This window comes from Myotis myotis, unplaced genomic scaffold, assembly GCF_014108235.1.
Source record: "Myotis myotis isolate mMyoMyo1 unplaced genomic scaffold, mMyoMyo1.p scaffold_m19_p_8, whole genome shotgun sequence".
NCBI classification, from domain to species: Eukaryota; Metazoa; Chordata; class Mammalia; order Chiroptera; family Vespertilionidae; genus Myotis; species Myotis myotis.
In genome coordinates this window covers 33,340,483-33,368,079 of record NW_023416390.1, presented here as the reverse complement: position 1 = coordinate 33,368,079, position 27,597 = coordinate 33,340,483, and the positions used below count along the sequence as shown (strand labels likewise).

At 51.3% G+C, this 27,597-nt stretch overlaps 1 protein-coding gene and 1 long non-coding RNA gene across 6 annotated transcripts in view; one reads left to right on the top strand and one right to left on the bottom strand.

Annotated features, from left to right (window-relative positions):
• Positions 1-24,352, bottom strand: part of SH3BP4 (SH3 domain binding protein 4) — a 79,920-nt gene extending 55,568 nt beyond the window's left edge. For 3 of the 4 annotated variants that reach the window (XR_004969246.1, XM_036319096.1, XM_036319098.1), the window contains exon 1: positions 24,221-24,277. The gene's annotated coding sequence lies outside the window, so the exon portion shown is untranslated. Of the gene's footprint in view, positions 1-24,220 lie in introns of all 4 variants that reach the window. The other variant, XM_036319097.1, reaches the window with a different exon arrangement.
• Positions 154-2,561, top strand: LOC118661273. Of its 2 annotated transcripts, XR_004969248.1 has the most exons (3): positions 154-553; positions 771-952; positions 1,541-2,561. It is a non-coding gene; the product is annotated as an uncharacterized LOC118661273 (long non-coding RNA). The 2 variants fall into 2 exon arrangements; XR_004969247.1 differs by lacking the exon at positions 771-952 and having other exon boundaries at positions 285-553; positions 2,189-2,561.
• Positions 24,353-27,597: the final 3,245 nt, after the last annotated feature.

The following is a 27,597-nucleotide window of genomic DNA, read 5'->3' as shown; positions in this document are numbered from 1 at the left end:
CAAGGAAACAGACCAGCCCTGACCTGGAAGCATGGCTCCACCTGAAGTCCCTCTCTTGCCAAACCAAATCCAGAGGCCTCCAGCGTTCCCTGGCAGCCTTCTCCTCCCAGGCTGGGTTAGGACTTCTGGATCTCACCCCACCCCTGTCCTGAGATGTGGGCCTTGGACTCTGCAGACCTCAGCCTCCTCATTAGTCCACGGCTGCCCTCCAAGGCCTCCAAGCGCCCTGTGGTAGGGGGCTTTGTGCCTCTCCAGGCATCTGAAAACAAGAGCCATCAGAGGCTGGAAGTTGGGAGCCACCCAGACCACATCCTGTTTGGCTGCGGCGCCGATTCAGTCGTGCCAATATTGCGGAACAAAAGAACGTTCTGCACAGGCTTCAGGGGGAGACGCCACAGTAGAGAAGGAACCCGACAGGGCTCTGGCCAGGGGCACAACGGCCCACGCGCCCGCCAGCTCGGCCCACACTCAGCCCACGGCTGACGGCCGGTTGTGCCCAGGGCCCTGCGTTTGCCCACCTCTACCCCGAACGGCTCAGGCTTTCAAATGCTTGGTAAGTGAATGACTGCCCACATGCTTTTGAGCGGGATGAGGACACGACAGGGTAGATGAGTCTTGAGTGACGGGGAGTTGCTGGGAGGACAGGAGAGCAAACCCCCGTGAGGCCTGGCCTCAGTGGCCACCCTGCTCTCTGGGGGGGGGGGGGGGTGCCTTAAGCAGGAATAAAGGCCCCCTGGAAGTCTAGCACCCCCAAACCTGGCCTCTTCTAGAAAAACCCTCCACAAACATGCCGGCTCCACCTGAAGAGCTGAGGAAGGGCCTGGAGGTGTGACTTCTCCAACATCCCTGAACCACTTCCACGGGGCCCGTTGTGCGTTTTGACTGAAATGGGCCATGAGTCTCAGTCAGGCACCAGATCTGCATGCCTGGGATGGAGAAGCAGAGCGATGAGGTGAAGAACCTTCTGGAAAGCCCAGGCAGCAGGGAAGGGGCTTGTGAGTGGCCCTGGTGCCGTCAGGACACCAAAGTGGCTGTCTGGCTCTTTGTCACATCACGGGAGAAGGGCGACACCGGACGTTCACCAGCCTCTGGTGCTCACCCAGCAGAAGGACCGTAAGCTCTGGTCCGAAGAGTTAACACGTCAGCTGGGCAGTGCCACTTGTCCCGCCCGAGCAGCTGCAGGCGCGGTGCTAACGCGCTGTCGCTGGACTGCATGGGGGCGGGAGCCCAGCTCCCACCCTCTCCTATCGCAGGGCCTTGGGCAGGCAGCAGACCTGCCTCGTCTCTACCAGGGGCCGTTGTGGGGAGTGAGTGACACGCAGGAAGCTCTCACAAAGCTCCAGGTCCAGTCGGAGCGACTTACGTGCTCACAGTCGTGTTTCTCTGATGGTGAACCAGACGGGCGCACAGACTACCCAGGACCACTCCCAACTCGACTGCTCCTCCCACCTGCCACCCCCTTGTCACTTTCCAGCTGAATCTCACCCCTTTACGCACATTCAGGCTTATCTTCCAATGTATCCACCTGACAAAATTTCAGATCCAGCTCACAAGGAACAAAGCATGAGCCCCAGTCCTCCCAGAGCCCCCCCACCTGCCCACCCAGATCGCACCCCTGATGATCATGGAGCACCTGGCTACTCAAAGTGCCATCCGGACCAGCAGCCTCTTCCCCAGGCCAGAATCTGCACGTTCGAGAGACCCCAGGCGATTCCTGTGCACACAGATTTGAGCTGGGCTGGGCGGGAACACGGCAGGTGCAGCGGAGTCCTGCAGTTATTGTCTGCTCTCCTGAGCTGGGTCCTAGAAGAAAGCCTTTTCTTCTAAGATGACTAACTCAGGTGCAGGGCCGGTGCCTGCGGGCGAGTGTGACTTCCTGGGGTGGGTGTGTAACTGTGCCTGCTCCCTGTGCCAGCTCGTGGCATGAGGAGAAGACAGCTAAAGGAGCAGATGGCTCAGCGTGGCCGCGTACTCTGTGCGTGCTTTATTCAGCCGTCTTCGGGGGAGAGACAATCTCATCCTGTTTCCCACGCATCAATCCTGGGCCCCGAGTGGGTAACAGGACTAGCAGGGCCCTGGGCCATCATCATGAACACCTGGCCCCGCCCCCAAGCCTAATAGCCGGGCTCTGCATTTCGGAGCAGTTTATAAAGGGGCCCATTGTCCCAGGCTCTGCTCCCTTTCTCAGGTTCACCTGGCAGACACGATGGCATTTGTGTTTGGAAACCCGCTCCTGCACCAGCCGGGAGGGCAGCTCACCTGTAAACGTCTGGTCCCGGACAGAACAAAGAACGCGCTGTGGGCAAGAGACAGGCCCCGGCCTGACCCCGAGTGGGCTGGGCCCCCAGCGCCCGGCTTTGAGGAACTGGGCGGCTGCTGGCCAGGGTGTGGAAGCCCTGGGCTTCTCCCTGGCAGGGGGCACCCGGATCCCGACACCAGCCGTGGTCACTGCATGAAGCAGACATGGGCGCAGAGGGCCACGCCGGCCCCAGAGCTGCATTATGAAACCCCGCCACCCACTGGCCTTCCCTGCCACTCTAAATAAACTCCTTTAGAACAGAGTTAGAGTCATAGAAAAGTTGTGGTGAAAATGGCCTATTTGTATGTATGACATTGACACAAACCAAATGGCAATCACAAAACAAAAATCCAGAGCTGAGACACGAAACATAAAAAAAAGAGGAAATTGAGAAAAATGATACAAAAGTTGTGAAGATAACAGTTTTGAGCAGGTATTTGTAAGTGACCTTCAACTGGATGTGCCCGATGTTTTTCTCATGGTTACTCTGGGGTTGTGGATTTTGGGGAGAAAGACCACAAAGTGAGGGACCCTTCTCATCTCTTCCAATCAAAGGCACACACTTGCTACAACCTACCATGGTTGATGCTGACCTTGGTCAGCTGGCCTCCTTCTCTTAACCTCTTTCTCCGGGCCCCACCTCCCTCTCTGCTGAAAGATTTCCCCACCTCCACCGCCAGCCAGAGCGTATAAACACAAGCGCCTCTATTTGTAAGAAAACAAGCAAAGAAAAGTGCACAGCACAAGTCCCAGAGCACAGAGCCCTGGCTTAGCTGTAGGCAGCTCTACGTCAAACATACAGCAACCTCTTCACCACATACACACACTCCCTGCTCCCTCATAAGGACTGAAGCTAGAGACACAGATCAACAGGAGTTTAAAACTGAGTGACTGGATAAATAAAGCTGATGACCTGGCCTTGTTTATAAAACGGCAATTTCTACGAGAGCCCAGATACCAGCTGCCCTGCGCAGGCTCCTGACACACACACCTGGCCAGGTGAGCTGGTGCTGGGTGAATGGGTTACCTGATGAGGTCCCACAAGTCTATGGTGTCCTTCACAAGGGTGACCAGAGGCGAGCCCCTAACCCTAGGGGATGCAGGCACATAGAAAGGACATGTAGGTCCCAGGCCCTGCACTCAGCTGAGACCCATCCCGAGTCATCGTTCCCTTCGGAGAGCTCAGTGTCTGTGTGGGACTTGAACACTGGGCTGAGGACACCTGCAGATGGAGGCCGGAGGATTCACTCTCGGGACAACTAACTACCCAGCCAGAACCCAGCGCTGTGTCTGCCTGCCGAGGAGCCCCCAACACACAGCTGCCGCCTCCACTGGGAACGAAGGCTCGGTCCCTGAACAGCACCAGTTCAGAGACATCCAATCCACACCAGCCTTCACCCCTCTGGTCCCCGAGCCCTGAGAGGTACCAGGCAGCTGCTTGCTGGGCCCTGCTCGCCAGCTCCCAGGGGCAGGGCCAGGCACATGTCACACGCCTGTCATCAGGGTAAGTTTTATGATTTTCCCCATTACAAATCACCACGTGTCCCGGTGCTCCCCCCCCACCCCCCCAGTGTGGGCACACTGCCTGCCTCAGACCCCCCTCACTCTCCTCCCTGTCCTCTCACCATGGCCAACACCAGCTGGTGAATGGCAGGGCGCCGAGGGGAGTGGGGAGGAGAGGGAAGCAGGGAGCTGAGCCAGGCAGTGAGCCCCTTGCTGTGTCTGAGGGAGAAAGCTCCTCCATGGAGGAGAGGAAGCCCCAGGCACCGGGCAGCTGAAGGCCCTGGGCAGCAGGGCCAGCCACCACTAACACAGAAGCCTCAGGGCTGATCAAGCTAAAGATTCCAGAAGCCTCGGAGCTCCAAGGGGCCCAGCACACCTTGAGCTGTAATTCAGGACATCAGTGTTAGCTGAGAGCTGAGTGTCCACAGATGAGCCCCTGGCCACTTCACCCAATGCAGCGTTTGAGGGGCAGCAAACTGGTCAAGTTCAGGATCCTCACAAAACTTTACATGACTGTTTCCCACGGCTGGAAAGGAGCGGACCTGCTGAGATAAGTGAACACATTCCTTCTCCAAGATTCAGGCACTTGTGATGGGCTCAGCCCATAGGGCAGTGGTGCCTACAGCCCTCCCCGTCCCCAGGCTAGAGAGGGGAGAGGGGCCTCAGGCAGCCTGCACCCAGCAGCCGAGGGATGCAAGAAAAACACTCCCCGTCTGTCCGCCGGGTCTGCACTGTGCACTCCTCCCAAAAGCTGGATCCCTTCCACACTGGTACCCGCCACATAACGCCAACAGATTCGGGCTGCAAGGGAAGCCGTCTACCTTGCTGGGGTGCTGCTGAAATCCCATCTGAGACGTAGGACTGGAAGGAAAGCTTGAAACTGGAGTGCACAGGAGTGACAAGTATGTGGACTCCCATCAATGCCAGGGCCGTGAGGAAGTGAAGATGGCATTGCTCCTGGCGGGCATGGCTAAGTAGCTGGATGGCACACAGGTGACCTCAGTGTGGCCTGCCCCCCTCGACTGACGGTTGAAGCGGAGCGGCAGGTTGCGAGAGAGAGCACACCTGACCCCATTTCTGAAATAACGCCCACGTGACTTATCTCACAGCAGTGAGTTACAGGTTGTCAGATGACTCTTAATTTCTTCTACAGGGTCTATTTTCTGAATCTATAAGCATGGATTACTCATAAACCAACAGAAAGCACAATCCATGGGCAATCTTTAGGGTCACTGGGTGGCTTCTCTTCTCAAATTTCACGCTTACAGGGTGATGATGGTGTTTTATATGTGTTATTCATGACAATGGACTTGAACGCCATCGACCCTTTAAACAGTGTGCAGGGGGAAGGCGGCTTTCTGGGAGTCATGCCAGAGGAGGCTTGTTCCCAATTTCACGGAAGGAAATCCTCCTTCTAAACGGTCTGTTAGATACAAGCTCCCCAGGCACATGTGGAATGGGAGAAATCCACGATGTCTGAAACAACTCGCTGGAGTTTTCATTTTTACTACAAGCAGATTTTTGTACCTAAGAATCGTCAAAAACACTTCACAGACAATCAAAGCAAACAAATAGTTTGAAAAGGGCAGGCCGACCAACAAGCACGCGAAGAGATGCTTGACGCCACTCATCAGTAGGGAATGCAAGTCAAAACCACAAGGCGACATCACCGGCCACCCACAAGGATGAGGACCATCGAATAACCCTATGCATTGCCCATGGGAGCGTAAAACGCTATGGCTGCTGTGGAAAACAGGATGGAGGTTTCAAAAAAAAATAAAAGAATTATCATATGATAAAGTAATCCCATCTCTGGGTGTGGACGAAAGGGGCCACATGCGAACCTGACAAGCTCAGGGGAGGCCTGCATGGAGGTCTTTCAAACTCAGAGACCTAAAGTAACCACAAAGGATGGTCTGAATTAAACTTTAACTAAAAGCAGTTATGGTGGGTTAGTTACATCCTAGGCTGGTATCTTCACTGACAAGGTCAACCTTTACCTTAACTGAGCCTATCTGTCTTTTTGCATCTATGATAACATACCCTTGAAAATTCTGGGTGACTTGTAACTTCCCTTTTTCTGGAGCCCCTGGGCACAACCTACTGTGCCTGGGCACCAGGACAGATACCACAAATTCCTTTATTGTTATCATGTTAATTGTTCCTGCACCCACCTAAGTATGTGTCTATCATTTTACTTTTTATCCAATCCCAGGGTCCCCCCCACCACCACCACTTTGCTTTCTCCTGCCTCTCTAGTCTACCACCAATGGATTTCATGTAACCCACCTACGCCCGCCCCTTCCTTTCTCCAGAGAATTATCTCAATTCGTTGAGGTTCTGCTTCCCGGCATATGTCAACAGTTTGGCTCAAATAAACTCCCAAAAATTCTTTACAGGTTTCAATGGTTTTTACGTTAACAGGGTATATATCCGAAAAAACTGAAAGTGGGGCCTCAAGCAGGTATTTGCACACCCAGGTCCACAGCAGCTCTATTCACAACAGCCAAGAGGTGCAGACCAAAGGCCCATGGACAGATAAGCAAAATGTGGTCCAGGCACACAGGGGACTAGCATTCAGCCTTGAAGAAAAGAACTCTTTTAACAGAGGCTGCAACAAGGATGAACGTCGAGGACATTATGCTGAGTGAAATAAGCGAGTCAAAAAGACAAGTACTGTATGACCCTACTTATACAAGCTACCTGGAACAGTCAAATGCACAGAAACAGAAAGCAGAAAGGTGATGGTGACCAAGGGGGGTGGGGATGGGAGAGGGAGGGGGGTGGAGGTGGGGGAGGGGGTGCTGTTTAATGGCAAGACAGTTTTGCAAGATGAAAACATTCTGAAGATCTGTTACACAGCAATGTGAATACACTTCACAGGACTGAACTGCACACTTCACTGTTGGGACAGTGTGAACTCCGAGAAAGAAGACACCTACTAAGAAAGGCTCCTGGTGGCTAGCTGAACTCAAATTAAAATAAAATAAAGAACTAAAACAGAGCCTAGTGGCCACTTGTACACAGGGGCCTCTCACACAAAAGGCACTTCAGGGAGAAGCCCGAACTGCCTGCCTGCACTGTGTCTCTGCCCTCTGAGCCAGCCCTTATAAAGGAGTTCCTGGAATCCTATTTCAACCAATAGGACTGAGGCTTTTCCCATAAAATTGGAACTTCACAGTTCCAACCAACCAGAGCAGTTCTATTCTGACCAAGCAGGTCTCTTTTGGGCCAATCAAACTTTAAGAGTTTGGAGTCCTCATTTGTATGAGGACAGACCTAGCAGGGACCAGGTGCGGCGACTTCTGTCCATAGAAGCTGGCTCCCTGACTGCATTCCCCTGCTGGAGCTGGAACACCAAAGATGTCTCACTGGACCAGAGCCAAGCAGATCAGCACAGGGCAAAGCGGACCACCCATGGAGGAGCGAGCAGAGTAGAGCTGTCTAGCCTGAGAGGGGCCTGGCCCCAGGGAACTGGCCCGAGGGCTGCCTCACACTCGTGCTGTATCACAGCTGAGCTGTTTGCACGGAATAAAGTTTCCTTCTTCACCCCACCCCAAACAGGGGATTTTTGTTAGGGTTGAATTGGTGACAATGACCATCAGTTGACAATGGTAAATCTTATGTGATTTTTTTTTTAACCACAATTAAAAATGAATAATTAAAAATCCTTAGAAAGAGAGGGCGGTCCTAAACAGTAGCTTATCCTGTGTTCTTCCTGTAGTTTCTGGCAGCACCTTGCAGCAACACACATGTAACAAGCTTCGATTCGGGCCTGGTGCCCCAGAAGACAGATGTAAAGCAGTTTATAAAGACAAACAATCCCGTCTGCAATAGCTTGTAGAGGCAAAAAGTGATCCTAATCCCCAAAGTCAGCCATTTTCAACCTTTTTATCTCGAGGCACACATTGGCTAATTACTAAAATTCTGCAGCACACCAAAAAATATGTATTTTTTTTGCCAATCTGACAAAAGTAAACAGGTACAATTTTGATTGATTTAAAAAGTAATAATAGTAATTACCTACCCTTTTTGCTCCAAAGTGACTTTTTAAAAACCCAGGTGCCTATACTTGTATATAATGATTTCTTTTTTTAAAAAAATATGTTTTATTGATTTTTTACAGAGAGGAAAGGAGAGGGATAGAGAGTTAGAAACATCGATCAGCTGCCTCCTGCACAGCCCCCGCCGGGGATGTGCCGGCAACCAAGGTACATGCCCTTGAGCGGAATCGAACCTGGGACCTTTCAGTCTGCAGTCCGACACTCTATCCACTGAGCCAAACCAGTCAGAACTAATGATTTCTTATATACCAACAATTAACCAATCAGACACAACCTTATTATGAGGGGTGACCAATAAGATGCAACTCTATTACATAACCTATATATTTATGGTTCAAGACAGGGCATTCACACAGGATGGCTATTGTTGTGTTGGCTGTTGTCATTTTTTAAATTTGACAATCTAAGGGGAAAAGAAGTCAGTGCCCTTGACTAAATAGTCAAGTATTGCATGTTTTAAAAATCATTGTGGCACACCGGTTGAAAATCGCCACCCAAAGCTAATAAACACAAAAGGGAACACGGAAACTTACATGACACAGTGCGCAGAAGACTACCACACAGCCAGTGGAATCAGCCCAGAAGTCAAGGCCAGAGGTCAAGGCTGGGAGGTCAGGCCGGCTTTCGAGGAGAGCAGGTAAGAATCCCAGACAGCCACTCCAGGGGGACGAGTGACTCACTTTTCACTTTGCAATGCCTGTCATGCTTGGAATTGTTGCAAAAGCACTCGTTATCCTTATAACTAAAATATTTAAGCAAACCTAAAGTTTAAAACAACCATTACCTCAGGAATGATAGATACCATTCAAGACATGGATTCCAATGAGGTCACTCGTTGCTGGTGATTTTCATTCTGGCTGGACTGAGTCACCTAGGATGCTTTTAAAATTAGGGATGCTGGGGCCCCAGCCCCAGGCCAACTGACTCTCCAGGGGTGGAACGTGAGCAATACCTGTGAGTAACCCTCATTGGGTCAATGAGGAGAAGGAGAGAAGCCCTGCGGAGACTGCCCTTAAGCTCAGGAGTCATAAGGATGCCCTCCAGGCCAGTCCTAGGTACCACTGTCCTCGGTACCACTGCTTGTACCTGGGCTCTGACCAGCGCAGTGGGCACTGAGACAGGCAGGCAGGAGGCCACAGAATGAAGACCCAGGATTGTAAAGTGACAAAAAAATCCAACTATCCTACAGAAAGAACAGAGATGAAGAAAACTGTTCATGCTGATCCAGAGAGAAAATGACAAAACCAGTCGTGTTGGGAACCCTGGACCCAGCTACTGAAATCTGACAGCCTTGCAGACAGGGCAAATGGCACACAACAAAGAGCAGAGCATAATCAATGAGCATAGTGTCATTGATCCGTATTGAACCCCATGTCCTGGAGTAGATGCTGCAGAAGGATCCAAGGATGCTCACCAGCCAACACGGGAAGCATTCTTGACACCTCGATAACGTCAAAAGTAGAAATCTGTGCGGACATCCACTGGTCCCAAGGCAATGATACCCGAAGTTAACTAGAAAATCAGGTTAGAAAGAGAGAAAAATAGAAAAGGACAGCACTGGTCACTGGGGCTCAGTGGCTGAGCATCGACCCATGAACCAAGAGGTCACCGGTTTGATTCTCGGTCAGGGCACATGTCTGGGTTGTGGGCTCGATCCTCAGCAGGGGGCATGCACGAGGCAGCTGATTGATGTTGATCTCTCATCAATGTTTCTATATCTCTCTCCCTCTTTCTATCTCTCTAAAAACCAATTACAGTGGTTTTCAACCTTCCTAATGCCGCAACCCTTTAATACAGTGCCTCATGTTGTGGTGACCCCCAATTTCATTGTTACAAATTGAACATAATTAAAGCATAGTGATTAATCACAAAAACAATATGTAATTATATATGTGTTTTTCGATGGTCTTAGGCAATCCCTGTGGAAGGGTCGTCCAACCACCAAAGGGGTCGCGACCCACATGTTGAGAACCGCTGAATTAAAACATGTTTTTAAAAAATAAATAAAAATGAAAGGGACAAAATTAAATACTTAAAAAAAGCTGCTTGGGTTAAAGAAGGTATTAAAATAAAAATTAGAGACTCCTTAGGAATTACAAAGACTCCTGGGGCCCACCTGGCTACAGCCAAAGAGGCTATTCTGGAACTTTCCATCTGTCCATCAGTTATCATCAGGCTGGCCTGAGTGCCGGATCTCCTGGTGGACTAGAGCACAGCCGGTCCCCGCCCATCATTCATTCCATCAATTGGTGGTGAAGATCTGCATTTCTAGATTATCCCAACCGAGTGTCCTGCCTGGTGCCTGGCATGGGGCAGACCTTGACAGATGACAGTTTCGATGAAGACAGCGCCACACATCACCACAGCAGGGCTCAGTGTGCTTGCCAAGTGTGAGGGGCAGTCGGGGAGGAAATGGAGCTCCCTCCTGCCCAGCTCCCACCCTCCCAGCATTAGGGCCTCTCCCCATCCTCAGGCTTGGCTCCTGCTGGTGGACAGGAACTGTCCCCCTCCGACTACCCACTGGCTGTTACCTGCCCATCCTCATCTCACCTGAGACCACACCTTCCCCTAGCCCTGCCCCACGCCGCTCCCTGGTCTGGTGGGAAGTTCACTCCAGGACGTCCTGACCCTGGGGAAGATCTAGTAGCCAATGAGGGGCAGATCAGCATAAGAGAGCCTGGACTAAGGGAGCCTGGACTCAAATCCTGGCTGCTGCACCCACAGCCCCTCTGGTGCCTCGGTCTCCCCATCTGTTCCACAGACACCGAAAGAGTCCCTCACCTCACAGGACTTGTAAAGTGCAAAGACGCTGGATGTCACAGAGCAAACGCTACTGACATCCTAGCTATTATCATCAGAAGCAGAATGTATCTGTTAGATTCCGTATTTCCTGATACTTCTATTACCAAGCGCAGGGTTAGCTTAATTAAGCAGAGTGGTTATACGCTCTGCCAGACAGGTGATGTTCACATCAGTTTGACACCAGGACTATCTGCCACGACTTCATTTCCGAGGTTTCTGAGTATCCTTATTATTCAAAGGAACTAAGGGAGTCGAAGGCACAGGCATCCTCCAATGTAGGGTGGGAAGTCAGCATAATGCCGTGTCTGAAACACACGTCGCAGGGGAAGGAGGTGGGAGTTCCTCCGTGGCAGCATCGATCCGAGAAACGCTCATGAAGGATGCCCATCAGTGAAACGTCTGGTTTCCTGCCATTGTTAATGGCCTGAATGGCTCCACTCTCCTAGTCCATGTACGCACCATGGTGCCACTGACCAAGGAAGCCTGGCGCTCAAGGTTTGGGGTAAAGACGCCCTCAGTTAGCATCCAGGCATAAGCTCCACGTGAACAGTTTAGTCCCTGGTATTTTCCACACTCACCTTGTCCGTGGACCATCCTCTTGGCTTCAGCTTCACCACTGCCGTGAACAAGGCCACTTATTACCTGGTTTTCATGAGGGTCACCAAAGTCAGGGGACCCAGTATAGTGACTGCCGGTGGGCACTTTACAAATATTAGCTACCATTTCTCCTCTTTTCTCCCCAAACATTTAAAATTTACAGTTTGTTTTGTTACAGTCAATAGAGAGAGTGGGGGGTGGGAGGTGGGAGGTGGGAGGTGTGGAGCGGGAGAAACCGCCCAAATCTTGCCTGCCAATTTCCACACCCAAACAACAAGGCCATTTCTGTTGACCCTCTATTTGCAATTCCCAGCAACAAAATCTGAAGCCAACAGAGAACCACAAGCAACCTGACACATTCAAAGTCACGACTCAAGTTTTCCCGTAGAGCCTCATGTACCATCATCTGAGCCGTAAATCAGAGTCTGTCCTGAATGCCTTACCTGTTCCCTGCAGCCTCCCACCTTCCGCTCCCCAAGGAATCACTACTATTCTGTCCCTTTCCCCACTTCTTCCCAGAATAATCATCAGCCTCCCAATTTAATCAGCAGCCGGTTCCTTGACATTTTCTCTGATGACAATAGAGTGTGCTTATGACATCATTTTCCAGCTCGGAGCTGTGTCCTTTTAACCATGTCATAATGATTCTACTCTGAGCGCAGTGAGGACAGATGGTTGTCCTCCCAGAGCAGAGGTTCTACTGAAGTGGACATGGGATTAGCAGGTTCCTGTGGGTTAAACACAGAAATCCGCTGGCCAGCCGGCCAAGCTGCCACCTCTCAGCAGATCGAGTGAGGCCGAGAGGGGGCGGGCAGGATGGAACCACTGCCCAGCCTGATGAGTTTCAGAGCCCGACAAGGAATGCCAGGACTCATCCGGGCTGCTGTCCCGTATGCTGTGGCCTGGGGGCCAGCCTCAAAGACAGTCTGGGGCTCAGGTGGCCAGGGGGAGGCATTCCGATCCATCGCACTGGATCCCTCCGATGCTGTTTTAACTGGAAACCTCCGTATCTTCATAATACCTTTTTCCTTTCTAAAACATAAACATGCTTTGACTCCCTTAATAACCCAACAGGTGGCTCAGTTTCCAAAGTGTCATTTTAAAATAAAGGTAACTCTTAACACTGTGCAGAGGGGTCACTTAATCCGATGACTGCACAAGCCTCTCACAGCAGGCCACGAGGGAGAAGCATCACTGTGGGCACAGAGTGGGGTCCCGGGATGCCAAGTCTTCAGGGGTGTCAGACTGTGAGGAGGGGACCCAGTCAGAACGAGGTGTGGTGAGTCAGGTCCTCTCCCTGGCCCCTTCTAAATCATGCTGGCACATTTCATCAAGGCTCCCCAGTGCCCTGAGATGCAGTTCAAAGCCAACTGCAGCCCAGAGGACCTGCCATCCAGCCACCTAGCTGCTCCAGGGCACAGGTGCTCCAGAAAGTGGTCACCTCTTAGGGTCCCCTGCACTTACCCAATCACTCGCCACGCCCAAGACCCCTGCCTGCACCACACAATTCCTTCACGTCACATCTCCCCACTTAGCGGGGCTTCCTTTGGGGAGCCTGCCCTGACCCCCCAGCACACCCTGTGAACCCTGACCTCCCTAGTCAGAGGCCGTCTCTAGTGGTTTCTCCATCCCCCCACCTGGCACACAGCGGCTCAGTGAGGGTGATGGAATGAAGGAGTTCAAGTCACATAAGAGCTAATCCGAAGGAGGAGAAGAGGACCAGGGTAGTGTCCCAGAGAGTTAAAAGGGCTCAGCAATCAGGCCCGGTCTAGGGGCTCCAGCCCCCCAAACTCCGTGAGGTGGGCCTGGTACTCCAGAACAAATAACCAGAGCGAATGGGCAGGTCTCCTGGTGTCCTGACGGCCCCCAAAGTGCTGTCTCATGTGCCAATAGGTGGACAATGACTCAGGATGCCGCCGGTGCCAAGACCACGTTCCGGAGACAGGCCAGAAGATCTTCCACCCGTAACTGAGTTCCCCTCCTGCCCGAACGAAGACGGCCTGTGACACCAGACCACAGTGAGGAATAAAAATCACAGCCTGGTCACCAGCAGAAGGTATTGAGCACTTTCCTCTTCGCGAACCTGCAGGTTCTGAAAATCCAGTCTACGCCATTGCCCTGTGCCAGCTGCAACTGCATCCACGGTCACAGCCGGTCAGGGACACAGCCCCACAGGGAACCCCTGGCGTCCACAGTGACATGACCTGGGAGCTGGCAGTGACCGTTCCTGAAGCTGAAACCACTCGTGTCTTCCCAGGAGGGGCGGGCCCTGAAGACCTCCCAACAGAAGCAGTTCCCGTGCTCTAAAACACACGTTTCCCCCGTGGTCCAACATTCCTGAAACTGGCGTGTCTATGTGCCTCCTGAAATTGAGGGGTGCACTCCCACCCCACCCAAAAACTCACCGTGCAGACAGAGCGTGTTAGGATTTGGACAATCAGAAAGGAATTCCCCCAGAAGCGGTGCCAGCGAGTCCAAGACTCATGTACAAGTTCACCAAAGTTTATTCAAGAGATGAAAAAACTCCCCCGCGTCACTCCTTGGGGGTGCTTTCCTGAGTAGTGAGCATACACTCACCCAACAGTCCATATAATTAGTTCTGTGCAGATTTTAAGCCCAACAAAAGCAAAATATATACTTGTGTGTGTGTGTGTGTGTGTGTGTGTGTGTATAGTATATATAGATGTGTGTGTGTGTGTGTGTGTGTGTATAGTATATATAGATGTGTGTGTGTGTGTGTGTGTGTGTGTGTATAGTATATATAGATGTGTGTGTGTGTGTGTGTATCATTCAAAGAAGAAATTTACAGGCATGGAAAGATATCTAAAGATGGTCACTGCGGTGCTATTTATAATTTCATAGTAACTGGAAACTGCCCATGAACAAGGACTTCTTAAATAAGGAGGGTGCATCCCCTACAAGCCTGACAGGAAGTCTGAACTTACTCACCTGGAAATATGTCAGCAACAATTTGAGGTGAAAAGCCGTTTTTGAAAAGTGTAGTATTCACTGGACAAATACTCACTGAAGGACTTGGGCTGAGTGGACAAGGTCCTCATCACCCTGGCTTTGTCTGGAAAGTCTAGATTTACATGTCAAATGTCCGGAGCGGTTATCGTGGGCGGCAGAGTTTCACTGATACAAACTTATTTTTCCTTTTGCATTTGCTAATGTTTCTAAAATGAGTATTTCGTCAATAATTAAAAAAAAAAAAAAGACTTAAGTGGACAGGATTTAAAGAAAAGTCGTAAGAAACTAGTCCCCAAACCATGCATATACCTAGAAAGTACTTCTATTGCCCACAACATGCTTCTCACCTCTCTCCCCCACCCCCCAAGGGCAAACAAAGCAGGTCTTCTTGCACACAGAGCCTCCAGTGAGGGGCTGGCTGCTGGTCCCCCCATGCTACCAGCCAGAGCCACACTCCATCCCAGGTCTGGGGCTGGGACACACCTTGCTTATTCCATCCTCACACCTCTCCTGCTCCCAGGACTTGAGAAACGGGGCAAGGATTGGGGATCCTAAGCCCTATTTAGACACCAATGCATCATGCTGCTAGTCTGCGCCCGCACACTTTTTAAAGGTCAGATAGAACACCTAAAAATATCCAAGTCCTGCACTCCTATTTAATTCAGATGGCACAACATTAAAAAAATAATATTGACTCAACACTTAAGAATAATCTACAGTGCACACAAAACTCAGAAGAAGCCACAGTGACAAAGGGCTCCCTGGACAGGCAAGGGTGACGTGGCGAAGTCCACCGTCTCCACAGGCCCATCTCCCAGCCCAGAGGTAAGTAGCACTATCACCATTTCAGAAATCAGAAAGCTGAGCTCGGAGAAGCCCAAAAACTTGCCCCAGGTCAAAACCAGAAGTAAACAGAAGCCAAAGAAGCAAACACAGACAGGTGTGTGGCACTGAGAAGCCTTTGCTGCTGCCACTGGAAATAAAACAGGTCCCAAGGGTGAGCCACTGAGACCCCACTAAGAAAAGGAATGTCCCCGCAGTCCAGCTTGTGAAAACTGTGTTCCAGCTACTTCTGTTCCCTAACAATGGCCTGGATATAAAACACAATGTTGGAAGAACATAAGGGCGATGAGTCACTTAATTCTTAATTAGGACTTTCCTTGAATCAAATATGATGACTTTCAGTTGTGCACACGGGGTTGTTTCATATTTGATTGGCTGAAAAGAAAGAGCCATTTACAGAAGCCTCGGGCACAGTGACACAGAGCAAAAGTCCAGCCAATAAGTGAAGCCAGGGGAAAGTCCCTGTTAAAAGGTGAAGGGGAATATTTCAGGTGTGTATCCCCAAATAGTAACTGTATTTGAGAGATTAGCATCTATCTAAATGTCGAACTATCTGAAACATGACTTCCTCAGACTCTGAAAATATGTAAGAATAACATGTAAGGGAGGAGACAGACGAGTCCCTGGTTCCACCTGGAGAATATGAAATCCTGGCAGCCGGCCCCTCCCCAGGACTGACTCTCACAGCCCTGGCTGTGGAGCCGAGAAGGTTCTACACTAAACAGGCCCTGGTCTGTCTCTGGGGACATATACTTACTTCCCCCCTAGCTGAACAGTCCCAAATCATGGATGGTTAATAACAAAATATAAGGAAAAAAAAAGAAAAGAAAAGGGAGGGGGGCACTAAGTAGAATCCAGGAAACTCATTTTTTATATCCAGCCAGTGACAGATCTCCTGTGATGTCACCCAGACGTAGGCCTGAAATGTGACCAAAATTCGAAATTCTGGTTTCCCATAAAGGCGAGCTTCCCAGCGGCTGCCAACCAGTACAAGAGCCAAACAGGGCTTTCTCCTGCGAACACCCGAAGCACTGATTTCTGAAACCACAAGGGAAAAAGAAACCCCACAGCCTCTGCCAGGGGACATGTGGTGGGGGTAGTGGGGAGGGAAAGTGAGACCAGACTGCAGCAGACCACCGTCTTCACTCCCCACCACCATCCGCACCGACTACGGGGCTGCTCTGGTCACAGGCCCTGGGCCCAGCTCTTCACAGAAATGACCTCTATGGACCACATCAGCTCCAACGAGCACTTCCAGTTCAGCCAGAGCACATGCCTTTCTTTCCCATTTATGTGCAGGACCTGTGCAAATATCTGGCCCCACCAGTCATTTCTTTTGTTTGTTAATCCTCACCCAGGGATATTTTTTTCCATTGATTTTTAGAGAGAATGGAAGGGAGCGGGAGAGACAGAGAGAGAAACATGGATGTGAGAGACACGACTGGTTGCCTTCCGCTCCAATCAAGGTCAGGGATCAAGCCCGAAACCGAGGTACTCGCCCTTGGCCAGAATTGAACCCAGGACCTTTCAGTCGAAGGCTGACCTCTCTAATCGCTGTGCCAAACTGGCTAGGGCAACCACCGGTAATTTCAAAATATTTAAAAGTACGTGCATTTTCAGACATTCCATTTACTTCTTTGTATCGTAAACCTATTAAAAATTCAAATGCTTTCAAAAAGGGCAAAAGTGTAAAGGTGGGTAAAGAAAGCTGGGTAAGCCTGGCTGAATGAAAAATTAAACGGCACAGAAGCATAGGACGGCCTCTTGACAGCAGTTCCAAGTAAGCTGATGGTTATTCATAGGCCAGAAATTACGTATTGTGAGTTTTAAACTGTTAAGATGTCTAAGAAGAGAATATTAGCGCTGTCGCTGTAAGGTTCTTTGGGAAGTCGCCACCCTACGCTGTCACCTCGGCCAGCCCCTCTTCAGCACCTTCATTCATGAGACGAGCTGTCTGCACTGAGGACTCGGAGGTAAAGAATGTGCAGCGCCTGCCTGGGGGGCGACAGGCATGTAGGGAAGCAGTGGTTAGTCCTTGACCTGGGGCAACCGCGAAAGGGTTCCCCGACAGGGAGCATTAGGAACTGGGTCTTAGGAACAAACGAGGCCCCCAGCTAGCCTCCCACAAAGGGTGCTGAAAACAAGTGGCAGATGTACAAGTTCAAAGGCATTTGGGGAGGCCCTTAAACCAGTTCCTGAGGACAACCACTCACACGCATCTCTGGTCACCCACCCAGGCACCCGGCCCATCCCAACCCTGGTCCCTCCTGTCTTGACACCCTCAAATGACAACCTTACTTCTTTTATCACTCACATTCTTCTCCGTGGCCTATGTCGTATTCTCTACTTTTTCTAGAAGCTTCCTACTCCCGCAATCACACAGTTCTAACAATCAAACCCCAGTGGTCCCGTGTCTGATCATTCAGTACCCAGAACTGTCTGTCTGTGGTGTCAGGCTCCCACCCCCAACCTTCTCCTCCTTGGCCTCGGGGACACGCCTCCAGCTGCTTCATTCCTCCTGCCCCTCGGCCTTCCTGCCCCATCTCCAGGGGCTGACCAGAGTGTGCTCCCAGGCCCCACTGCTCACACTCACATCTCCAGGGCGCTCTTCCGTACTCCTGGGTCCAACTCTGAGGGAACGAGGCCTGAGTCCACTCTCTCTCCATCGGTTCCTCCCTGACCAGACGGGCAGCCCCTGCAGTGCACACCTCCTTAAGTTCCGCACCCCAGGGGCCTCTTGCCTCTTTCTAGTCCCAGATCTGTCAACGTATTGTCACTTCTTACTGGCTCAGAAGTCCAATGACACTCGCTTCCCATGTGCGCCCTGCCTCCAAAGAAAGCTTTCACCTTTTAAAATAATGCTACTGCTAATTATGCAGAGAAAAAATAATCAGCTTATGTGTGCCACCAAGCTGAAGGACTGTGAAAAAAGTCCTTAGTGTCGAGTTCCTCCTCTCTTCCTTTGGGGGCCCTGGGGAGCTCCTCTAGACTCCGGCTCTCTGCTTTAACATCCAAGATCAGCCAAGCCCGCCCAAGGAGCCATCTCCTTGTTTCACCAGACCCTTTCTTCCACCAGGACCCTTCTCCATGCTAGACTAGCAGCTGCAACCGAGGCACAACAAGTATGTGGACCAGCAGCGGGAGGGAAAGGGCCACTGGAGTAAGACTGACAACTGGCAAGTGGGAAGATCCAGGTCTCTGCCTGCCTAGTCCTCACACTCGAAGCTGGAAAACGCTCCCAGGCTCCACAAGGGAAATTTCAACTTCTTGGTGTCAAATACAGGGTCTGGCCCCAAACTACTTCTTGTGAACCGAAAAAGGAGCTGTGTCATATGTCTGGCCAAACTGTAACCTCACAGGTTTCTCTGATCACAAACTCCTAACTGGACAGGTCATGGTGGGTAGTCACTAACTGGCCGGGTAATGGTAGGTAGGTACATCCCAGGCCTATAAAAAGATATATGCTTGCCTTAAGCAAGCCCTGTCCATTGTTGCTGTGCATCTAGGTTAACATTGTCAACCGATGGTCATTAGTGCCAATTCATCACCAATAGGAATCTCCAACTTGGGGTGCAGTGAAGAAAGAAACGTATAAAGCTCAGTCCTATTGGCTGAAACAGGACTCCAGGAAACCTTTATAAGGGCTGGCTCAGATGACAGGAACAAGGTGTGGGCAGTCTAGGTAGGCAGAGGCCTCTTTTTGAAGTGCAGTGTGCATGAGAGGCCCTGTGCAGAAAGGGCTGCTTTTTTAAAATTTGAGCTCAGTTAGCCAACAGGAGCTCTTCTTAGTACGTCTCCCCATCACCCACCCCCCATCAGGATTCACAACACCTTTGAAATGCCTCTTCTTCAGATCCCTGGAAGCAAAACCACCCTCAAGAAAGCACATAATCATGTTAACTATCCTGTAATCCAGTCCCTGCCTTGCTGTCTTCCACCTCCACATAATCTTCCTTACATTCCTTCCTTACTTCCGAATGTGTAAAAGACACTGCAAACTTATTCTTCAGATCATTTGAGATGTTGGTCCCTGGCAATGTCCTCAGTTGGGCTCCAATAAATTCTTATAAAAACTCTATAGTTTGGATACTTCTTACGTTGACACTTTCCCAAATTTCCGGTCAGTGGAGTTAGTTCAACCCTGGATAGACACAAGAATGGTGATTCTACCAGGGAGTTTTTACTTTTATTATTATCATTTTTAATCCTCACCCAAGAATATATAATTTTTTTTAGATTTTAGAGAAGGGGGAGGGGCGAGAGAGAAGCATCGATCAGTTGCACACCAGGGATAGAACCTACAACCTAGATATGTGCCCTGACCAGGAATCTGAACCCTGGTATATGGGTTAATGCTCCAGGCCAGGGTTCTACTGGGGAGCTTTTAAATACTATTCATGTCTGAGCCCCACCCTCAGAAATTCTGATTCAAGGGGAAGGAGGCAGCAAAGGTTTAAAAAATTTTTTTTTAACTCCTAGGTGATTTGAATGTGTGCTCTGCGTTTTAAAGCACTTTACACTTGCTGGCCAAAACAGGCTACTCAACGACACCCAAATTCTCTCTCCTCTCACAAAACTATGCTGATATGGTCCAAGCCGGCCAACCATTTCATTCATTACATGAGGGGGCTTGGGCAGGTGGGCTAGGTCCAAGAATGGTAAACTGAATCAGCTCTTATTGGCTCACACAGATTGTTGCATATTTAGTAATGTGCAGCCCTAGCACTAGTACCTTGAAGTCAGCCATGGTGGGAGTATTTACACCCAGTAATTGGCAGATGCTACAATCAAGGCTCTTTGTCTTTTCCCCTCAAAGAGCAGGTTTCTCTGCAGTGGCACACTGCAGGCTCAGGACCTCCTACATTGGAGAAGCTAGAAAAGGAAACATTTGTATTCCATTCAGGCCTGCAGACTTTAGTAGGCTTCCATGTTCTGAAGAACCCGGCAGGCTTTTCATAAATCGCACAGACTAGCGAGACAGGGAAGAGAGGAAAGGATGACCTAAGAATTCGGAACCACAGAACCGTTTTTGCAGAAAGTATTCTTTTCAATCTGTTCAGAAGAGTTGGGCTAACAGGCTTCGGCAGAGTTCCCCGGAGACTAGTTTTTACTGAGCAGATAAGAATAATCTCAGTAATATGTCATTTCTGAAATTGTGAAGGGGAAGGCGGAACCCTTATCTTACATTTACTTATCAACCTTCCCATAATCTTAATCTTATTCTAGTGATCTCATCTGCCCTGAATAACACTTTTCAAGGTGCAAGGAAAAACTTCATAGCAGGTGCTGAGTTATCCCAACTTCACAACCAGTCTTCCAAAAAAAACCAAGCTTTACCCTGCAGGCAGGGTGAGCACCAGCCCCCAGGAACAAAGGTGTAAACTGGCTGTCTTACATTCAGGCTGAAAAAATTTCACAGATTTTAAAGATTTTATCCAATATATATATCATGGTGTAAGGGAAGCAGGCACTCTGCTCCTTTCATGCCTAAATGCTACCAAAATATGTGATAGACAGCTGCTTGTTCAATTTCAACTCACTGGGAGACATGAGCTGGGAGATCAGCTGGCTCAGGGGTTAGTGTCCCAGCTCAAGCACTTACTAATGGACTCTTATGTTGGAGGAGCGACTTAAATTCTCATTGTTTTGGGGAGACTTTCAAAGTGTGCACACAGGGCCTGGTATATCGTAAGCCCTCAGCAAGCGATACTGATTTCTTCCCCTTAAAACACCCCAAATCTCTATTTAAATTAGGCGAACTCAGTCCACCATTCTCTCCCTCAAATCACTACTGATGTTTGGGAAGGTGTATGCTCACCTGATGGTCCAGAAGCTGTGCACACATATGGGACTTCACCATTCCCTCCCTGAAACACCACACGCACACCCTTCATTTCTGAAACACTTTCTGCATCCCCTTGCCTCCTTCTAAAGGCTGAAGACTGACATTCTTTCCTAGGAGCCGCTGGTCCTGCCCGCACCAGGTGCTGTTATATAACAGGGATGCCCTGGGGCCCACGGAGCAGCAGACTCAGGATCTGCCCAGGAAGATCCTGAGTCAGTAGCTGGATTGTTCTCTGGGCTTGTGGGGGTTTGAATTACTTTTCTGTTACCCCTCCAGAGGGTAGTGGCAGAACATGGGGCTTCTATTGTGCGAAGAGCTGGGGCCCAGGAGACCGGAGTGTCAACCGTGAGGGCCGGAGCCAAGCAGGTCTGTGCACGCTCTAGGAAGTCTGTTTCCCTGCTCAGCGACCTTTCCCAATCCTTGGTTGTCAGGCGGCGGCCCCGGGACAAAGAAGTCCTAGTGCCCATCTCCAGGGCCTTAGGAAATAAAATATCCCATGGACTGGGCTCCAGTTCTCAGAAGAAAAATGGCAACACGGCCCAGTTCAGGTGTCGAATTTGAAAAAAAACAAAGCTAAAGGAAACCCACATGGCTGGCCCAAGGCCCACTTGCTAAACAGCAGCTTCTCCTCAGTCAAAACAAGGCTGGAACCTCAAACGGGGGAGCCTGGGAGGCTTGCCCTGAGCCGGGATGAGGTCATCAGGGGTGAACTGGTAGCTCTTCTGTTTGTTTGGCTCCTCCCCAGGAAGAAGAGTGAGCACACACACCTCCCACACTTAACTGGCGGGGATCCAAGGATTAAAACCCCACTCACCATTAGCATATCTTATTATCAGACTAGAAACCAGCATTAGAATAAGAAAGAAGTCTGTTCACGCAGCCTGCAGGAAAACAATTCTAGGCTGCCGGACCAGAAAGCAAGTTCACAAACAACAGCAAAGGAAAAAAAATCCAGCCAGCCCCCCCTTCCTCCCCACACCCAGATAAGGAAGAGCACATTACCAGACAATGAGCTGGGCTAAGAACACCACAGGCAACTTGTCCAGCCCCCTTTCAGGGACCTTCCGGAAACCCCCTGTGCCTGAGCTTGGATAAGCTACTAGAGACCTTGGGCAGATCAAAGTGCTGGTGGGAGCGACAATAAAAAAATGAAACTATCAAATGACGAACTGGAGCCCGGGAGATGTTCACAGAAAGAGGATCTCCGATCTTCCGTGGTTTCTGTTCTAAGGGAACAAAAGGCAACCTGTGCGGCACCTCTCCCCACTCCGGCTTCTCATACCTGGAATTAACTAATGGCAAGAAGCCCTTCTAATTGCTATAAGAGGTCACCGAAGTGTGGTGCTCTTGACTTTGGACAACAGGAAAAATATTTGAGCTCACAGAAGCTTCTCCAGGCAGGCAGATCTGAGGTGGTCATTGTTCATTTAGCAAACAAGTGAGCCATAAAGCAAACCCTTAGGAAGTCAGCTTTGTGCACTTTTGAAGTCCCTCTCCCAGAACTAACTGCTCCCTCTCCCGCCAGGGTGGCCTCAGCAATACACAGATGGACAAGCATCAGGCCTGTGCAACTTCGGGCCGTCTTAGTATCAATGACCCCTCATCCTCTCCCCATTTGCCCACATGCAGAAGAAGGCAGAGAGGAGGTGGTTTGGGGGGTGCTGTCTCTTCCCAAGGCCCCCGTTTTCTGGGGTACCAGGATGGTTCTCCAGGCTCCACCGGACATTCCTGGAGTCTGTCTCCTGATCAGGGTGGCCAGGTGGGAGGCAAACTGCTTCACTTGATGATGACAGCAACACAGAATAGCAAGCAAAATGCTCCCTAGCCCCTTTAAAGTACAGCCGCTGTCCATCCAAGAACGGCAACATGCTTTGCAAACCACCCATTAATTTTTATGGTGGCCTGAGAAGCAGATTGAGAATCATTACCTTCATTTTTACAAGGCAAGGAATCAAAACCACAGGGGAGGGGAGAGGCACAAGGCCAATCCTGTCTGAGCCAGTGTTCCAAGCTGACCACTCCTCTCTCCATCTCGGCTGCAGAAGGCAGGGAGTACACCGCCCCCTGGAAAGGGAGCTGCGCCAGCTGAGCAGGAAACAAGGCCACCAACCCAAACTTCGGTGCTCAGGGACCTCACATTTTGAAGGGTTGGGAGGGAAGAGTTGCAAAGAGAGATTACTTTTGATTTAGGTTAGAGAGGCTCCAGTTGTAACTTATTGATGAAATCTGCAAACATGTGACCCCAATAACGATGAATAAATATTAAAGGCTGGAGGAACAAAGGGTTGGTTTCTGTTTGATGTCTTTATTTCCATGTTTTCTACCCAAAGCATTTATTGTTTTTGTGATCAGAACAAAAGTTGTCCTAACTTATCACTACTGATAAGCACACGGTACCAAAGTTGCCGCACTAACTTGGAAAGAATCAGCACGAATAAAATCCAGCCCAGTGTTCTCTCTTTTAAATCTCACCGATCCACGAGGCTCCACAACGCTCTCCGCACGTAGAGAGCCCGGCCGCTCCTCGGGCCAACCAACACCGCGGGGAAGGGCCAGAGAGGGCCTGGGCCCCCGGCTGCAGGGCCAGGAGCCACCGGACTCCAAGGCTAGGATCCTAGACCACCAGTCCGCGCCGCGGAGCGGGCTTCCCAGGAAACATCACTTAGAGAGCAACGTGCCTCTCCCAGCTGTCCCCACCCGCCAGCCGCCAGCGTTTTCAACTCGCGGCTGCTCGGTCGCCGCACGGCTAGCCGAAAACCCGGGCTTTCATTTCCATCCTAAAACGAGGGATCTCCGAACTTGAAATATGCATTGTCACCAGCAAGTTTAACCCAGGACCGCGCGCCCTCCCCTCCACCCAGGATACGCGCGAGGGGGCGCCCCGACCCTCCAGCCCTCGGGGCGCCCTACGGCCGCGGGAGGTGAATGAGCAACCCCCACATTCGTGCCCCGTTGTCGAAGTAGGTAGGCCACCCCGCAGGGCCGGGAGAACTGGGATCCGCCGGGCGACGGCGGGGGCTCCGAGTGCGTCTCGGCTCCCGGAACCCCGACCCGCCTGCCCTGAGCGGGTGATCCCGGGCGCCCGGGGAAGCTCCAAAATGTGCGCGAGGCTTCCCGAAGCCGCCAGGCGCCAGCCCCGCCAGGGCACCCGGACCCCGAACTCAGGCGGCGGGGGAACGATCGGCGCTCCAGAGGAGCGCAAACCCGCCGAGCCCGAGCAGGCGCCGCGGGAGCGAGGCCGGGCGCGGGGTTGGAGCGCCCGCAGGGGACCGCCTGGCGCGCCGCCTCCCTGCCTACCTGGCTCGCATTGCGATCCACCGGCTCCAGCGGCTCTCCTCGTGGTCTGCGAGCTCGTCCGGCCGGGGGCGCGCGCGGCTCCGCGGGAATCACCGCGCGGCGGAGGCGAGGGGCCGGGACCTCCGAGAGTGCCCGCAGCGCTCGGTCCCCGCCTCCGCGGGCTGAGGGTGGTCCCCGCGTCGGGGCGGGGTTCGGGGCGGGGGCAGGGCTCGCGAGGCGGTGCCCCGGGCGGGAATAGGCGGGAGCCAGGGGCGGGGGTGGTCTCGCGCCGGGGCGGGGTCGCCGGCCGGGGAGGAGCCTGACCCGAGGCTTCACGGAGGCAGCCGGGCGGGCGAGGGGACCGGGGAGGCGGATTGGGAGTGAGCGGGACTGTGCGGCGGCCGCCCAGATGCTGGGCCAGGGTGTGGACTAAGCTGAGCGCGAGGCGGGACGCTCGGAGAGGGCGGGGCCGAGAGGAGGGAGGTCGGAGGCGGGGCGAGCGTGGAGGGCGGGGCCTCACCCAGAGGCCGGGGCAGGGTGTGAGCCAGTCGGGGGGCGGGCCGATCGCAAAGGGGCGGGGGCGAGCCCAGGCGGCCCGGAGGCCGGGGGCGAGGTCGAGGTGCTGCCTCCTGGAGGCCGGGGCCAGGCGTGTTACCTGGAGCGAGGCGGTGGCGCTTTGCCGCCGGGAGCCGGTTGGCGCCTGGTCTCAGGATTCCCGGGGGATCCCGCCTGGGCGCCTCAGTCTTTTCCTCTTCCCGGCGCCGCCGGCCAGGGAGCGGGCTTCAGGACGCAGGGCGCCCCTGGAATCGTGGTCCCTGGCTGTTTCATGGAGACCTTTTGGCCACACTCTTGTGCCTAGGGCATCCCCATCTTCTCACCTCTTCTCCGAGGTGCTCAAAGTGAGGTTCGGATCTCCAAGCGGGAGCGTCAGCCAGGCCCCGGAGGGTAGAGCCTAATTCTGAGACCACTCACAACACTCTCTGTTGAGGACTGTGCAAGGCAGGCAGGGGCGGGGCTGTGGGGGCAAACGCAAAGTTAAAAGGTAAGAACAAGAAAAAAGGCAGACATTGAAAATTACAAAGGAGAGCTTGCTGCTGAGCAGGATGCAGATGGAATACATACCGGCACAGCCATTTACACTTGGTATGGCCGGTGCACCGCGGGGTCCGCATGCCAAGAGCATGCCTAACACGTAGTAAGTGCTCAATCAATGCTCAGTAAATGAACGCACCACTTACTGGGTGGTAAGCACTTTCCATGGACGGCCACACTTAATCCTCAGAAAATCCCGCACTTGGCTACTCTCATGAGGCCATTTTACACTTCAGTAGCCTGAACCTTGGAGGGTTGATTTGAGGGCAGCAAAGTGATGGAACCAGAATTTGACCCAAGGCCACTCGAGAGGTTGGGCTCCAACCACTTTGGGACTGAGGTCCTCCTGCAGGACCCGGGCCGCCCTGCACACTGAAACCAGGGGAAGCACAGGTCTTTGGGGGGAGAAAAGCTAATAACTGTCATGTCAGGTCCAGAGCTGGATGCCCTTTGAGTCTTTCCTCACCTTACCTCCTAAGGCAGATAGTCACACATTGCAGGTTGCTTTAGACCTCGAGTACTGTGTCATGATCACATGGAACGTGTGAATCTAAATCCAAACCTCTATCTTCAGGCTCCCTCTGCCTTGGAGACAGACCTCCCGTTACCTAAGGAATCTGGCTCCCTAACTCTGGAATTGAAGTCGTGTAATTTTCAGGAGACACGGGGAGACAGAGACGTGGGTCTAGAAGGGTGGAGAATGGTGTTCTGATTCTGGTGTCATCTATGTGCGGACCATTGAATTCCTGAAAATGGATATAATTAGCCCTGCTGACCTAAAAATAAAGGGGCCTTTCACAGTGAGGCAACAAACATGTATTTGAAATCAATACGAATAGCTATTTGGGGCCACACTGACTCAGACAGAAGCCCAGATAATGTTCTGACTAGGAGACAGAGGCAATGAGTATTTATGAACAAGAGAAGGGGAGCAATTACATCAAAAGAAGACAGACATTTCTATTAGCGCAGATAACATAGCATAGTGATGTTAATTCTAAACAAATTTTTTAAAAAATTTCAGTCCAGTAGTCATCAGCCCACTAGTCATAATAACAACTTTCTTATCTTTGCAAACAGTTCTTTGGAATACGGTTTTGCTTTAGGCTCAGTCCAAAGGTTTTTTGTCATGTTTAACATTCCAAAGATTTGAGGCATCTGGCTCCATTTAAAAATGGCTCTGATCATGGTATTTTGACGGCCCTAAAATGTATACTGCAGCTTTCAAAAGGAGACAGTGCCCCTGAAGGGTAGGGAGAGAAGCCTCAGAGAAGAGGACGATGGCTGGAGCGCATGTGGGGTCCCAGGGGTCCTAGGTTGTACAGGGACACATGGGGAGCACTGAATTGGGAGTCAGCCTGCTGGACTGGAATGTCTGACAAGTTTTTCTGCCTCTGTGACTCAGTTTCCTATATCAGTATGAAAGATTAATGCAGCATGGGAGTGCTCAGAGGGCCTGGCATAGACTGGTGTTCAAGAAGTTTTAGCTACTAGTATTGCTGCTGTTCCAAATGACTAACATCCTCACTGTTAAAAAAAAATGCTGATAAAGCATTGCAGAGGACAAACCATAGAAAATGGACAAAGGTATGAAAAGACAATTCTCAGAGGCACCACGAGTGTCCCAAAGCATGCAAAGCTCTGCAGGCAGGCACGCTGGTGCAGAGAGCAAGGGCAAAGAACAAAAATAGTCAAAGACAGAGCCCAGCCTGGAAAAAGCTGAGTCCACTGAGGGAGGGAGGAGGAGACAGTAAAGTCACAAAGAACAAAGTGCTGTGGGAATGCAGGGCAGGGTGTGAGTCAACGAAGCTCCTACCAGGTGTGAAGGGTTGGGGGGCAGAGTATGCCTTATGGTGTCCACAGTTGTATGAACAATACTAGGTATCGTGGTGCCGTGAGCTTCTTCAAACCAGCCCACCTCCTAGGAGGGGGATTTATGGAGGTCAGAATGTTTAAAGAGAGTAGAAAAAAACAAAAAACAAAAAAGCATAGACATCTTATACTCTTACCACAATAGCTCAATTGCGCTTGAAGCTGGTAAGAGCTGGGAGACAGCCTGGCATGTTGAAGCGGATGCTGTTCATGGACCATTTTGTCGTCTGTGTTCTGGAAGGCAAGGAGGCCTCGAGGTGTTGCTCCCTGCTGATGCTCTGTTTTCTCCTCCCACCGGTTTTCATTAACTACCCTCTAAAGACAGAAGAAAAAGCATGAGCTACTCATAACACTCACAGCGTTCATTACTCAGTAAGCATGTCTAGTGGGAACATGTACAGCCAATCAGTAACTTGGTTTTTCAGGTACACATG